Raw genomic sequence first — 15,865 nt, 5'->3', positions numbered from 1 at the left:
TATGGCCTTATTCATAATAACCTCAAAATGTAAAAATCTACATATCTATCAACAGAAATGTTTATATACAAATTTTGGTATATTCATACAGTAGAATACTCAGTAGTGAATATTCAGTAATAAGCAAGAATGAACTATTGACACACTTAACAAACATGGATGAAATTCAAGATAATTATACAGAGTGAAAAAGACTAAAAATTATGCTATATACTATGATTATATTTTTATGAAAGGCTAGGAAATCCAAACTAGTCTGTGATGATAGAAGTAGATCAATGATTCCTTGAGGACCAGTAAGGCTGAGGGAGAGGGAAGACTAGTAGGGGTTGGAAGAAGTAAAAATCACAAAGTGGCAACTGAATGTTTTTACCAGTGATGCATATACTCATTATCATAACTATATACTTTCAATTATATATGTTCTACATACATATATGTATGTGTATATATATTTTATATATATATGTATATAAATATATATATAATATGTTGTAGCCAATTCTATCTTAATAAAGCTGTCAAAAGTTGATTCCAATTTAGAGCCAGTCAGTTGTTCCATGTCCAGTTCTAACTGTTGCTTCTTAACCTGCATATAGATTTCTCAAGAGGCAGGTAAGGTGGTCTGGTATTTCCAGCTCTTTAAAAATTTTCAATAGCTTGTTGTGATCCACACAGTCAAAGGTTTTAGTATAGTCAATGAAGCAAAAGTAGATGCTTTTTGGAACTCTCTTCTTTTTCTATGATCCAGCAGATGTTGACCATTTGATCTCTGGTTCCTCTGACATTTCTAAATCCAGCTTGAACATCTGGAAGTTCTTGGTTCATGTATTGTTGAAGCCTGGCTTGGAGAATTCTGAGCATTACTTTGCTAGTGTGTAAGATGAGTGCAATTGTGCGGGGATTTGAACATTCTTTGGCATTGCCTTTCTTTGGCTTCAGTGGGGGATATTAACAATCAGGAGAGTTAGGAACAAATTTTTTTTCCTCTCATTCTTCTTTTCTCTGACTTGACAGAGAGTGTAATGCTCCTATTATGTTATGTTGAAAAGGAAATAATAGAGGCCATTTATTTTTATAGCCCAGTGGTTTTCAGTCTGACTGCATATTAGAATCAAATTGGGAATTTTTTGAGTGCCTATAACTGGGCCTCATCCAAGACTTTGGAACCTGATGGTATAGCCTAGGCATTATTATTTTTAAAACGTTTTTTCTGATAATTTCTAATGTCTAGCAAAAACTAAGAATGATCAAGAGGTACTTTCTCTTATAAACTTTACTACTTCACAGAATTATTACTCCAGACAAATCTACAGAATTAGAAATTTTTTTTCTAGAAAGGATATATTTTTATTATCTATGTAAATATGTAAGTTAAAATCTTAACCTCAAATAAAAAGTTACATTTTATAATGTTTTTGATTTTTTTTCTACTTGTATACTGTAATTTTCCTGGCATGTTATTCTTTCACCTTGACTCTGTAAATTACCTATGTGCTATAAAGAGTTAACAAACATAACACATGGGGTTTCTTTTTGACTGTGTGTTTTAAACCATTTATTAAATTTATTAAATGGTGCTCACTGTGAGTACATCAAACTCCACACTAAAATTAAATCAAGAGGTAGCAGATGCTAGCCATTCCACTTAATTGTCTAACAGCATATGCAGAGAGACACAATCTCCAAGGCAACTGAGACATAAAACCACACAAAGATTTGATTTTGTTGATTGAAGGCAACACCTTGAATCACACAAAGAAGAAAGAAACACAGAAAAAGGAAGTTATTTTAAAGACTAGATTAGTGTAGTTTAGTTAAATTATGGTAATAATAATTCATAGAAATTACCATTGGTGTGCTGAGAATTAAAGACTAGATTAAGGCTTGGGATTATGTTATTGATAAAATGACTCAATTTTACCCAGAACAGCAAAAATGCATAAATATATGCATATGAAATCTTCTTTACTTGTATTGAAGGCATGGCTGCCAATCACTTTGAAGAATATATATGAAGTTGTGATCTAAAGACATTGTTTATTGAGTGTGAAGATCCTGTGAAAAGTGATTTGCATCTACCTACTCCCACTCTCAGAAAGGTGAAGGATTGCTTTCAACAAGTATGGGTACTATAAATTTTCCCTATAAAAATAATTTAAAATAGCAAATTATTATTTCTTGAAATATCCTTTGCTCAGTCAATAAATATTTAAAAAGATAGGGTGACCAGTTCATTTATGAAATAGAGAATTGCAAAAGAAAGACTACACTGAGAAACTATGGTTACTTCACTCTGAAAGTATGTTCTACTTTAACCTCTCAGGATTCCTATAGATGAGAAATCATCATTAAAATTTAGTCAGCAATTTATGTATGACGTCCTTCACTTTATCATTACCTGGAGGTTGATTCATCTCTTATTCTTTCTATACCATAGAGAAGCAGATACTGGCAAATCCAGGCACTGTTATTAGTTTTTACTGGGCAGCAAACCGCTCAAAAACCTAGTTCCTTGAAGTTAACAATCATTTATTGAGCTCTGCTTGGTTCTGAGAATTTCAGCTGGACCCGGTTTGGTAATTCTCTGCTGGCCTAGACTGGTCTCATTCATTCATCTGTCGTCAGTGTCTAGTCAGTTCAACAGATCTGTTTCAGGAAGGTAACTGAACGGCAGCTAGGAAACAGGGCCATTGGGCCACATGCCCTCTTTCATTCAGCCATTTAATTTGATCTCATTCACACAACAAAATGTTCCAAAAGAAGCATATATAGATACTGTTCATGTTGATGCTTGCTTCACAATTGCCAATTTCCCATTGGATAAGGCCAGGCATATGGCCAGCATTGAGTCAATGGATGAGAAAGGAGACTCCATCTCTTGATTGAAGAGGAAAATTATGATCATTTTTAGAATCTCTTCTATTCTTCCTCCTGGCAATTCACATTTCTTCCACATGCAAATTATATACGCTCCATCCCAAGGTTCGACATTCTCATTCAGGCTTGGAGTTTAGGATCAAATGTTCATGCAAAGTCGCTTCAGTTGTGTCAGATTCCTTGTGATCCTATGGACTGTATTCTGCCAGGCTCCTCTGTCCAGGGATTCTCCAGGCAAGAATACTGGCGTGGGTTGCTATGCCCTCCTCCAGGGGATCTTCCCCAGCCCAGAGATCGAACCCATGTTTCTTATGTCTCCTGCAATGGCAGGAGGGTTCTTTACCACTAGTGCCACCTGGGAAGCCCTAGGATCAAATAAATGATGCTCTTCAGCCAGGAAAATCTATTTGCTTACCACTCTGAGTACATTAACATCTTTCACATACCTGATGGTTCTTTGTTTTTATTCGTTTTCCATTGGCCATGGTACATTTTTTGTTATGTTATTTGAATGCCTGCCTGCTTTTATCCTAGAATGAGAACAAATTATAAATATTACTACAAATATAATATACTACATATTACAAATATTACTACATATCTAATCCCAAAGATTAAATTTTGTATGTCATCTTCTATAAACATATTTTTGAATTTTGAAAGAAGATGTTGAATAAATGAGTGATAAAAACCTGATAATACAAGGAGATATTTTTATACCATCTAAAGCAGGCTGTGTTTTGTAAGAGTCATATCCAAAATTCAGCTTTTATGGAATCAGAAAGAGGTGAAAGTCTAGCATATAAATAGCCAAATGAATCCAAATTAGTGTATATTGTGACATTATCAACCCACTGCAGAGTTCTTGCCTGGAGAATCCCAGGGACGGTGGGGCCTGGCGGGCTGCCGTCTATGGGGTCGCACAGAGTTGGACACGACTGAAGTGACTTAGCAGCAGCAGCAGCAGTGACATTTTCAACTTTGATTGGCACTGCAAGATAACTCAGAAATTATTCCTAAACTCATAGGAGGAAAGAGTTGGGTCAATTCAGAAAATACCAAAGATCCCATCTGTAAATTCTAATTTCCAAATATTTTATATTACCTCGATGTTATCATTTAGGTCATCTTTGGTCATCTTTGTTTATATAAGCGCTAAAAACAAATGCTAATGGGTAACCCAGTAAATCTTTTTATCTTTATACTCTTGCAATTTAAAGAAGGGCTTCCGTGGTGGCTCAGATGGTAAAGCATTTGCCTGCAATGCCGGAGACCTGGGTTCGATCCCTGGATTGGGAAGCTCCCCTGGAGAAGGAAATGGCAACCCACTTCAGTACTCTTGCCTGGAAAATTCCATGGACAGAGGAGCCTGGTAGACTACATAGTCCATGGGGTTGCAGAGTCAGACACGACTGAGCGACTTCACTGGTTCACTGGCTCAATGTAAACCAGAAAAGTCAGACAAACCCGGGTTTATTTGAAAATGTAGATAATCAGAATTTGAAAAGAACTGTTAGGTCTTTTTTATATATGATATTTGTGGGCATTTCACTGTGTGTTAATCTGCGCATGTTCTCTACTGTAACCAATATTTACCTAGCCAGGAGCATCTTGATAAGTGGGCACATTTGTATTCCTCCATGTTTCTGCATTATCTTGATATTTCTGTGGCCACATATAGGACTGAGTATTAACCTGTGCATAGTGGAATTAACATACCTATGTACATTATCATTTGAGTGTGTACTTGCTTATTGGGGATGAAAAAGTTTATCAAGGGACTGTAGAATATTTCACAGGATGACACTATTTATTATAGGAATACTTCAAAATTGTATGGCTATAGTGAACCTTGTAGCATGGGCTTACTTATAACAGGAACACATAGTAGAATATACCTATGGACTCTCTATCTCCACTTCTGTCTCTAAAGCAACTATTTTGGTCAGCTGAGACACTTGGCTATCAGAAATTTTATTTTTTAAAGTGTTAAGATAATAGTGGAAAATGAATTCTAACCCAACAAATGGTATCCTATTTGTTGCTTTACCTTTCTAAGCAACATTGAGGGGACTACTTACTTTAGTTCAGTTCAGTCGCTCAGTCATGTCTGACTCGTTGCAACCCCATGAACCACAGCACGCCAGGCATCCCTGTCCATCACCAACTCCCAGTGTTTACCCAAAATTATGTCCATCGAGTCGGTGATGCCATCCAGCTATCTCATCCTCTGTCGTCCCCTTCTCCTCCTGCCCTCAATCTTTCCCAGCATCAGGGTCTTTTCCAATGAGTCAACTCTTTGCATGAGGTGGCCAAAGTACTGGAGTTTCAGCTTCAGCATCAGTCCTTCCAATGAATACCCAAGACTGATCTCCTTTAGGATGGACTGGTTGGATCTCCTTGCAGTTCAAGGGACTCTCAAGAGTCTTCTCCAACACCATAGTTCAAAAGCATCAATTCTTCTGCGCACAGCTTTCTTCACAATCCAACTCTCACATCCATACATGACCACTGGAAAAACCATAGCCATGACCAGACGGACCTTTGTTGGCAAAGTAATGGCTCTGCTTTTTAATATGCTATCTAGGTTGGTCATAACTTTCCTTCTAAGGAGTAAACGTCTTTTAATTTCATGGATGCAATCACCATCTGCAGTGATTTTGGAGCCCAGAAAAATAAAGTCTGACACTGTTTCCACTGTTTCCCCATCTATTTCCCACGAAGTGATGGGACTGGATGCCATGATCTTAGTTTTTTGAATGTTGGGTTTTAAACCAACTTTTTCACTCACCTCTTTCACTTTCATCAAGAGGTTCTTTAGTTCTTCTTCACTTTCTGCCATAAGTGTGGTGTCATCTGCATATCTAAAGTTATTGGTATTTTCCCCAGCAATCTTGATTCCAGCTTGTGCTTTATCCAGCTCAGCGTTTCTCATGATGTACTCTGCATATAAGTTAAATAAGCAGGGTGACAATACATAGCCTTGACGTCCTCCTTTTCCTATTTGGAACCAGTCTGTTGTTCCATGTCCAATTCTAACTGTTGCTTCCTTACCTGCATACAGGTTTCTCAAGGGGCAGGTCAGATGGTCTAGTATTCCCATCTCTTTCAGAATTTTCCACAATTTATTGTGATCCACATAGTCAAAGGCTTTGGCGTAGTCAATAAAGCATAAATAGATGTTTTTCTGGAACTCTCTTGCTTTTTCGATGATCCAGCACATGTTGGCAATTTGGACTACTTACTAGACATCAGTAAAGTAACACCTTACATAAAATGGTTCTTTTGAATAATCCCTAAATGCGCCTGTATAACTAGTGTTAAATACTGGAATCACTGCTAACTATATATGGGACTTTGAGCAAATAATATCCCTAAATATCAATGCCCTATTTTTACAATGACTATACTACTACATACTGACTAGATTGTGTAGCAGTAACATAAAATCATGCAAGGATTGCTTGAAATGAAATAGCAAAAGTAGAAGGCATGTTGCTCAACATAAAAAGATACTGAATAAGTCTTCACTTCTTTATTGACAGTAGGATAAGAAAGAGAATTCAGATACCATTAGAGGGAGAGTATACGGAGTGAGAGGAAAACACCGATGCAAGCAAAAGCCTATTATGGACTACCAGGAAATAAAGGCATCTCCATCTTCAAAAAAATCAATGAACATGAAAGGAAAAATAATAATCAGAATCTATTTAACATATGCCACTAATATTTTAATTACAGTATAAACTTGAAAAATCAAATTGAATTTCTTATTCTATTAAAAATGGCTGATTCATGTCAATGTATGACAAAAACCACTACAATATTGTAAAGTAATTAGCCTCCAACTAATAAAAATAAATGAAAAATAAAAATAAAAATCTAAAAGTAAATTCTGAAAAAGAATCCATCAGTTTTTGGATACTTGATGGTGTTATTCCCTTTGTTCCAGTTTGAAAACTAGTCGATTTATTTTTTTTCACTTCAAATAGTTTTTAAATATTAAGTAATATTATCTTTTAATTTCTCTTATCTCCTTTTATTTATTAACACCCTGAAATAATGTCCCTTCTAAGACACTCCATCACTAATAATTTTAGAGTCCATATTAGAGTAGTTTTATATTCACAGCAAATTTGGGAAGGGTACAAAGCTATTTTACATACTCCTTACCTCCAGGCATGCATAGCCTCCCCCCTTGACACAGTGACACATAATTAATACATTAATGTGAATATCTTTTTATTTCTGTACTTTAAAGCTCTTCATACTTAGCTAAGTAAGCCCTTCTCATTTTTCCTCTTGTCAACTAATAGAAGTAAGTACCAACGTATTTAAATTATTTATTTCAATGAACTGGAAGGAAAATTCTAAATCTCATTATGAATTATATGCATCAAAACATCTAGAGTGTAAAAATCTTGTTGCTATAACACATAAACATATTGGATTAATTCAAAATTGATAACAGACCTTGACCTTTACCCTTTTCCTGATACTTTTAAGGAACATGAGAGAAAAATACATTCTAAATATTTTTCATTCATACATACTCTCATTTTTCAAGTTCTATTTTACTGTTCAACTAGTTTTTTTTTTTTTTTTTTTTTTTTTTTATAAATCAGTTAATTTACACATCTGCAGCATGACCTAACCCTCATGGATTTATTACCCTAGAGCCTGCCTTACTTTTTCATCTTCATGAATATACTGTTCATAACAACTGAGTTTTATTTAGTAAGTAAACACCATTTCTACTGTTATAAAACAGAAATAACAAAACAAAATCAGATTGCATCTTAACTGAGGTAAAGCATTAAGTATTTTAAAAACTTTCTTTAATGGTTATAAAAGTTCCTCTGAATAAAGAAAGCAGATTTAAAATATACTCTTCCATTTCATTTTAAGGAATGTGATTAGACTGAAAAATAGTAATTTTCTACATATACTTATCCCTACATTCTATGCACTGTGAAATTTTTCTGTGTTTACCTAGGTTTGAATTGTAAGACTCAATCTCTAGAAACTTCTAAGTTCCTACATACTGTTGAAACAAGTGTGGCAATAACTAATGAATTCTTTGCACAGTGACATATGTTTTCGGGGACAAAAGAGATTCTCTACTCTAAAAAATAAAAAGTATTAAAAATCACAGTCAAACAGATATCCATGTTTTACTCTAATAATATTCATTAAAGTTAGCTGCTCCTGGCATAGGATACAAATAACTCTTAGCCACTTGGATTTGTCAAATTTTAGACAGCTTTTACCTATATCATAATAGCTTGCACATCCAAATTCTGGCAACAGCACCTGGTACTTTGGTTTAAATAGAAAACAGCTCACTCCTAGCTCTAAACTTCTGTTTGGCTCAGATTGAAAGAACATAAAAGAGAAAGTATGTGATGGCATATATTCCATCTTGTAAATGATTTCTTGGTAGGATACAAAGCATACAAAAGTACAATCTTCCCACACATTTCCTGAAAGCTATGGAGCTTTTCATAAGTGATTTCATCAATTAAAAAACATAAAACAACAACACAACACTGAATAGCTATTTTATAGGAGAGAAATCAACTGTTTGAACAACCAATCATTAAGAAAACAAATTGATTTCCAAAGAAAGCAAGAAATTCTTAAAACTCCAGTTTAAATGTTAGGACGTGTCTGTCAGATGATATTCAGAGAAGCTTCTGAGTAGGATGATTTATTTTTACAATGATTATTGGGTCCCCTATTAGCATTTGACATTTATTGGCAATTATTCCCTAAGCTGCATTTGTTCATGTCGAATTTCTCTGTCCACGCATAGCACATGTCAATGTTTTGGCTGCAAGGTTTTTGCTAGATTTCTCAAATGGAAGTTCCAGGCAATAGAAAATCAACTGTATACATTTGGGGAGGTATTTTTTTTCCTGTATGATAGAGAATTGCAGCATAGCAAACTAACACAGGGCTTGCTTTGGCAGAAGTATTACTGACCCCTCTTTGTGAAAGCTCTTGCTTATAAGTGTTTCTAACAGTGCTTCACACAGCTATCCCTCATTTGTTTGGGATGGCTTTAACAGCAATTACGCTCCCTGTGAGTAACAGTCTTAAATGCCTAGTGTTTCGTAAACTCACAGTGTTTGAAGTAAGTAGATAAATATCACATCACTATTTCGTTTGATCCAAAAAATGAAAAAAATAATTTTAAATGAACAAAATAAAACAAAACTCAGTGTCTGTCCTTTCTAGTACACACTTCTGGGTTATCTAAGAGTTATTGTCTTTAACTTTACAACTCTGTAAGTTGTAGGGAAAAAACAGATAGCAAAGTCAATGATCCTTGTTCATAGAAATGTAAATGAGTTTTATCCAGTGAATGTAGTTGATTATTGCCCTGTGCATATTGACCAGTTTTGTACCTATTTGCCAACTCCTTTCAGTATTCCTCACTGCCTTTATATGTGTGTCTTAGGAACTCTCCTTTGAACAGTTGTGACATCTTATCGGTTTCTTCATTCATGAATGATGGCATTGGTTTTCTGTTGTTACATGACAATTACCACAAGCACAGCATAAACAATACAGATAAAATTATTTCACAATGTCTGTGTGTCAGCAGTTTGGGCATGACTTAACTGGGTACTCTCTTCATGCAATCAAGATATGGGCTTAAGTTGTTATCCCATGAGGCCCAGGGTCTTTCCCCAAGGTCTCTGGCTATGGGGAAGGTTCAGTCTGTGATTACAGGACTCAGAACCTTAGTTCCTGAAGGTCTCCTGCTGGTCACTGTCCTGTGGTCTTCTCCAAATGACAGTTTGCTTTTTCAAGGCCAACAGGAAATTGTCTTTGCTGCTCCTACTCCCTTAGACTTTCTCCAGCTCAGAATTTGAGACCTATTTTTAGAGGAATTCAGCTAATCAGGTCACACCTACCCAAGAGAGAAGATTGAGGAGGTATAGCATACGCTAGTCAGAATTCCAGAAAGAGGAGACAAAGAAAATAGGAAAGACATTATATTAAGAGGTAAAACTGAAATTTGTCCAGAATTGTTTAAAGCACCAATGCTTATGTTTAGAAATTCAATAAAATCCATGTGAGATAAAAGGAAAAAGACATTGTTTCACATAATTTCTCATTATGATGAAACTTCAGAGCACCAAACAATATAAGATGATTTGAAAAGCAGCCAATAAAAGATAACTACAAAGGAATGATAAATAAATTTAAAAATAACTTCTGTATATAAACAATGGAAGTCAGAAAACAATAGGGTCATATCTTTAAAGAGCCAAAAGAGAATTTCTGGCAAACTCTAACTTCAAACCAAGCAAAATTTCCCTTAAAAATGAGAGTGAAATAAACATTTTAAAATAAAAATTATCCAAGTAATATTAACCTAAACATAAGATTGCTAACAGAAATTCTAAAGGAGTCATTTAAAGAAAGAAAAATCATTTCCTGAGGTGGACTGAATCACAAAAAAAGCAGAGATGGGTAAAAATGGTAGATGACTAAACAAGTCTAAACTAATTGGCAGTACAGAAATTTTAAATGCCTAATTTGGGATGACCAGGCAGAAATAAACTAGAATTAATACACTGAACAACAAAAGAATATAATCAGGGAAGGTCTTAAGCATTCCAAGATCCTTTTATTATTAGGAAGGGAGGTGGAGATACTAAATATATTTTGAATTTTTAGTTTACTTCTTAGAGTAGCAAGAGTTTCTATCTAATATCCAAGATAGACATACAGCATATAACTTCCAAACAAATATAAGGGGCAAAAATGGAATGACAAAGTTAAAAACATGAAGTTAACATAAAAAATGACAAGAACATAAAATAGACAAATAAGAAGCAGGTATTATGGTAGAGAGAAATAAATGCTAATGGAGTAATCTCTCTATTTAAAAGAAAATATTTACAATACCAGTTTAAATCTATGCTGGTTACATCAAATACATCTGAAAAAGAAAGTTAAATACCAAAACTGTAAAAACATATTTTTAAAAGAATTACTTAAAACATAATAGTTTGTATTAGTACCTGAGGTCATACAAAGGAAAACAATATTAGAAATTAAAAGGATCACTATATAGTGGTACAAAATTCAACTAAGAATATACAACTTTCAATATGCACGCAGCTAATTATGTAGCTTCAAAATTTATAAAGCTAAAAACTAAGAAAACCTATGAGGAGAGATTGACAAGTCTGTTACTAAATAATAGATTCTGTCATACTTTCCATAGTAACTGGTACATTCATTACAGATGAATCAGTAAGCATTTTAACAAGAGGTTTGATCTAACTTACATAAGTAAAACAATGCACCCCAAATTGGGAGAAAACACTTCTCATGCATAGCTATAATATTTTATGAAAATTAATCTCAGCCTACAGCATAAAGCATGTCTCAATAAATCTCAAATAATTAGAATTAAATCAACATGAACCCTACAAACTTCCTACAGCCACCCTCTAGGCTTCAGTGTGAAGAAGTCTCTTTCATTATTAGTAGTACCTAAAATTCAAGTAGATAAAGGAGAAAAGGCAGAGGAACCAGAGATCAAATTGCCAACATCTGTTGGATCATAGAAAAAGCAAGAGAATTCCAGAAAAACATCAACTTTTTCTTCATTGACTATGCTAAAGCCATTGACCGCATGGATCAGAACAAACTGTTGGAAACTGTTAAAGAGCTGAGAATACCAGATCACCTTACCTGCCTCTTGAGAAACCTGTATGCAGGTCAAGAAGCAATAGTCAGAACCAGACTTGAATTGGAAAAGGAGTATGTCAAGGCTGTATATTGTCACCCTGCTTATTTAACATAAATGCAGAGTACATTATATGAAATGCTGGACTGAATGAAGCTCAAGATGGAATCAAGTTTGCCAGGAGCAATATCAACACCCTAGGTATGCAGATGATATCATCCTTATCGCGGAAAGTAAAAGGAACTAAAGAGCCTTTTGGTGAAGGTGAGAGAGTTCATTGCAGCACTATTTCCAATAGCTAGAACATGGAAGCAACCTAGATGCCCATCGATAGATGAATGAATCAAAAAGGTGTGATACATATACACAATGGAATATCACTCAGCTATAAAAAGGAACACATTTGAGTCAGTTCTAATGAGGTGGATGAACCTACAACCTATTACACAGAGTGAAGTCACAAAAAGAAAGATAAATGTCATATACTAACACATATATATGGAATCTAGAAAGATGGTACCAAAGAATTTATTTGCAGGGCAGCAATGGAGAAATAGACATAGAGAACAGACTTACTGAATGGGAAGAGGGGAGGAGAGGGTGAGATGTATAGAGAGAGTAACATGGAAACTTGCATTACCATATATAAAATAGATAGCCAATGGGAATTTGCTGTATGTCTCAGGAAACTCAAACAGGGGCTCTGTATCCACCTAGAGGGATGGGAAGGAGGAGGTGGGGAGGGAGATGGGAGGTAGCTTCAAGAGGGAGGGGATATATGTATACCTATGGCCAATTCATGTTGAGGTTTGACAGAAAATGACAAAATTCTGTAAGCCAATTATGCTTAAATTAAAAAAAAAATACTGGCTAAAAACTCAATGTTCAAAAATCAAAAATCATGGCATCTGGTCCCATCACTTCATGGCAAATAGATGAAGAAAAAATGGAAACAGTGACAGATTTTATTTTTGTGGGTTTCAAAATCACTGTGGACAGTGACTGCAGCCATGATATTAAAGATGCTTGCTCCTTGGAAGAAAAGATATTACAAACCTAGATAGCATATTAAAAAGAAGAAATATTACTTTGCCTGCAAAGGTCCATATAGTCAAAGCTATGGTTTTTCCAGTAGTCATATATGGATGAGACAGTTGGACCATAAAGAATTTATGCTTTCGAACTGTGGTGCTGAAGAAGATTCTTGAGAGTCCATTGGACAGCATGGAGATCAAACTAGTCAGTCCTAAAGGAAATCAACCCTGAATATTCATTGGAAGGACTGATGCTGAGGCTCCAATACTTTGGCCACTTTATGAGAAGAGCCAACTCATTGGAAAAGACCCCAGTGCTGGGAAAGATTGAGGGCAAGAGGAAAAGTGGGCAACAGAGGATGAATGGTTGAATGAATCAGGTGATGAGAGGATGAGATGGGTAATTTGTCGGCATTACCAACTCAATGGACATAAGTTTCAGCAAACTCCTGGAGATGGTGAAGGACAGGGAACCCTGGTGTGTTGCAGTTCATGGACTTGCAGAGTCAGACACAACTGAGCGATTGAACAATGACAATAACAGCAGAAAAGGAAATGGTGAGTGAGATATTTATTGCTTTTTGACACTGTGAAACTAAGTAAGACTGTAAAGTTTGAATAGTAAAACTTGGTCAACTTTCTTGAGTCTGGAGGCCTGATATGAGAGCATTTGAAGTGTAGGGAGAAAGGAGTTGTGAAATATGAATATTCACTTTTTAATCAGAGTGATTTAAAACTAATATAATTCCTGGCAGGGCAAATAAAGTGAAAATTTTACACATACACTTCTAATATATCCTCCACAATTTAGTTTAATAATAATTAAAATTTTTCTGTGTATATTACTTTAAAAGCAAATTTGTGATGTGAATTATTCATGATGTGAATAAAACCCATGATTCTAGTCTTAAATTCTTTCCCTAGCAACTGAATACAGCATATCCTCTTAATAATCAGAACTTAGCATAACTATTTATATACATTCAATATATCAATTATTCTGGATGTATATATTTTATGTGTACATGTATTATTTGTATAAACATTCACAATAATTCATATTGGTAAACAGCTTCAGAGTCGAAAAATGTGACTTTTTTTCTCAGTCTCAAAACTTTCCTGTGTGAAGCATTTTCTGACCTCCAGTGTACTCATATGCTCATTCTCTTGAATTTTCAGTGTAATTTGTGCATTTTATCCTTGTAGAAATTTCCATATTTCACTTAGTTTTTTACATGTCTATCTTCCTGGGATATAATGTCTTTTTAATTTGGGATCAACTTTTTAGCTCCATTTCTGAGAAATAAACCCAGCTCTCAGCACATAATAGCCATTCCATAACACCTTTTGAAGAAGTAAATTCCAAAAATCTAAAGAAGTATTCAAGAGGTTCTGGAATAAACATCCAGTTCCTCTTTACCGAGATACTTTCACTCAGTAGAATATGCTCATCTGTTGTTGATTTTGGAATCTCATTTAGTCCGGATTTTATCTTCTTGACTGTGATGTTGATGTGTTCATTGAACAGAAAGCATGTGGTAGCTAGGTCTGCCAGGGTCTAGATGACTTTTGAATTCATCTAGATGAATTTCTTTTTTTTTTTAGATGAATTTCTAAGATGACTTTTCTGCTTCAGATTCATGATGATCAGACTTGGAATTCAATCTAAGTTTGAACTCTCCTCACATTAGCTGCCGGAGAAGGCAATGGCACCCACTCCAGTGTTCTTGCCTGGAGAATCCCATGGACGGGGCAGCCTGGTGGGCTGCAGTCCATGGGGTCGCTAAGAATGACAGGACTGAGCGACTTCACTTTCACTTTTCACTTTCATGCATTGCAGAAGGAAATGGCAACCCACTCCAGGGTTCTTGCCTGGAGAATCCCAGGGACGGGGGAGCCTGGTGGGCTGCCGTCTATGGGGTCGCACAGAGTCGGCCACGACTGAAGCGACTTAGCAGCAGCAGCATATTAGCTGTGTGCTCTGAACTATGTAACTCCTCTGTAAAAGCTTTTTCTCATCTGTGATAAGTATTTTTTTTTTCTCATCTGTAAAAGTCAGATGATAGTATCTCTTGTAGAAGACCATTGTGAAAATTAAAGGAATTAAGATATGTATGTGTATACACATATATCTAGATGTTGTACACATATATACACACACACCCCATGCTGAGAATATCATGTATAAGTTTTGGTATTATTATCAATGGCAATTTTTTTTTTTTTAATTTTGCAGGTAGATTTCTGGTTGCCATAGTTTTCTTAGCCCACACTAGCCTACAACAACCAGTTGTTAACTTGTTCAAGGCCTATATATTCAGTTTCAAATTATTCACTTGCTCATGGGTTAATCTTCAGTTTATTTAGTTCAGAAATATACTTTACCCAAGGCTAGGTGTCTGCTTTATTATATAAGAAAGAATATGCTTCCCCTCCCCCCAATTTTACAAGCTCAGGTAAAGATTATTCAAATAAGTAGCCACAATAAAACAGCAATATTTGCCATTTCAAGTAAATTACATTTGAAAAAAATGCCAAAAAATACCTATAATTATATCAGCCAATATTAATCTCACTCTGAGTTGAAACCAGGCATAACAACATGTTCAAAATTAAACCAAAAAAAAAAAAGACCCCAAGAAACAAAAACCACTACAGATGGACAAATACATAGTGCTTGCAGAAGTACATTTAAAATACACACAAAATAAAATGAACATTTCTCCATATGCAGTACTGATCTAGCTCAGTCAGTAGAGAATCTGCTTGCAATGCAAGAGATCCAGGTTCAATCCCTGAGTCAGGAAAATCCCCTAAAGAGGAAAATGGCAACCCACTCCAGTATTCTTGCCTGGAGAATCCCATGAACTGAGGAGCCTCATGGTCTACAATCCATGGGGTCACAAAAATTGGACATGACTTAGTGACTAAACCACAAAAATCAAATATTTCAAATTGATATCACAAAAAAGTCTAAGTACCAAATAACATGTGAACAACATAGGGCATAGCATTCTTTTTTTTTTTTAGGGCACAACATTTTTTACCTAGTGGCACATAGGAATTCAAGACCAAATAGAGCTTATTTTCTTAAATTTTTTTGTAGCTATCTATAAATTACTAATATTTCTTTAAACTTGATAAATATTCTCAATACTGGAAGCTCCACAAAAAGTGATATGAAATACTATTTTTTTTAGTTTATTAGCTTTTTGACTTATAGGCAGTCTCCAGAAGT

The sequence above is a fragment of the Dama dama genome, chromosome 17 (assembly GCF_033118175.1).
Source record: "Dama dama isolate Ldn47 chromosome 17, ASM3311817v1, whole genome shotgun sequence".
NCBI lineage: Eukaryota > Metazoa > Chordata > Mammalia > Artiodactyla > Cervidae > Dama > Dama dama.
The sequence above is the reverse complement of the archived record's forward strand: the minus strand, read 5'-3'. Positions refer to the sequence as shown.